The following is a 1,387-nucleotide window of genomic DNA, read 5'->3' as shown; positions in this document are numbered from 1 at the left end:
ACTGGCGAAGAGGTATGACATCCGGGAAAGTATTCCCAGTGTTTAGCATTTTTAGACAGATGAACCGAAGGTGGATTGTTGCATGTTTGTAATGCTAGGGATGTGTGGCAGATGAACGGAGTGCATATTCGGATTCATCTCGTCGTTCTGAGCAACTTTCATGTACAAAGCATTTTCATCCGAGTTACGGATTACTTTATATTAAGCTTTAAAGTTTTAGTTCATTTTTTAAATCAACAGAATTTATTTAAATCAAAAGCATTTATGATATCATCATGACATCAGCATGATGTCAGTGGTCAAAGTTGACCATTGACGAGTCAGCTGTGTCCCATTTGTCGTTGACTTAGACTAACTAAACATGGTTAAATTAGTCCAACTAAATGATTAGGTTAACTAGATTCAATTAGTTTAGTTAACTGAATTAATTAACTTAATTAACGAATTAATCAATTAATTAAATATTATTATTATTACACATTTTTTTAAAAATGTTCTGGGGGTGGGCCCCTTGTGTCATAGGCTGGGGGCGTCCTAGCGGGCACGGGCGCGCGGGCTAACGGGCAGAGCAGAGGACTCTGCCAGCCGAGTGGAGCAGAATGGAGTAGGAGGGCCGAGCCCAGCACGGTGACGTGGGGCAGCAGCGAGCGGCGCCAGCAGTAGACCAGCAGCTGCAACCGCTGCAGCATGGGCGGCGCGGCGAGGCCGCGTGTGGAGGCGGGGCGCGGGCAGAGCGCGTGGGGCGAGCGAGGGGGGTGCGGCCGCCAGAGGCCGACTCAGCCGGAGGCATGGCCAACCCATGGCCAGGGACGACGGGCCCTGCATTCTGCAGCAGGCGGAGTTGGGGGCGCATGGGCGACAACATGCGGTTGCAGCTTGAGCAGCAGCAGCGAGGGGGCAAGGCGGGAGGGGCAATGGACGTGCGAGGGGTGGCGCTATTCGGCGGTGGCTGCGAGCGGGAAGAGTAAAGGCGGGGCAAGCTCGCACAGGAGCACGGCGGAGGCGACTGGGCAGTGCGTGCAGCGAGGTAGGGCGCGGAGCAGCGTGCGCGAGCTTGCAGTGCAGGGCGCGGGGAGCAGAGCGCGGGCCGCAGTGGGGCCAGCGGTGGCGGGGCGCGCAAGCGGCAAGGGACGCGGGGCGGTGCGGGCCAGGCGAGCAACAGTTGGGGACGAGTGAGAGAGAGAGGGGAGGTGGCGGTCGGGCCTCACTTGTGGTGCAGGGGAACGGGGCGGCGAGGCGCGATGGTGACCGGCCAGGAAGGGGATGAGGATGCGAGGAGGCAGTCCGGCGAGGTGGCTCCGGCGACAGCGGTCCGACGACGGGATCCGGGCGGTACCGATGCTGCGGCGTCGGGGCGATGCATGGGTGCCCCGATCCGATCTAGATC

The sequence above is a fragment of the Triticum dicoccoides genome, chromosome 4B (genome assembly GCF_002162155.2).
Source record: "Triticum dicoccoides isolate Atlit2015 ecotype Zavitan chromosome 4B, WEW_v2.0, whole genome shotgun sequence".
In the NCBI taxonomy this organism is placed as follows: Eukaryota; Viridiplantae; Streptophyta; class Magnoliopsida; order Poales; family Poaceae; genus Triticum; species Triticum dicoccoides.
This window is presented reverse-complemented; position numbering follows the sequence as displayed.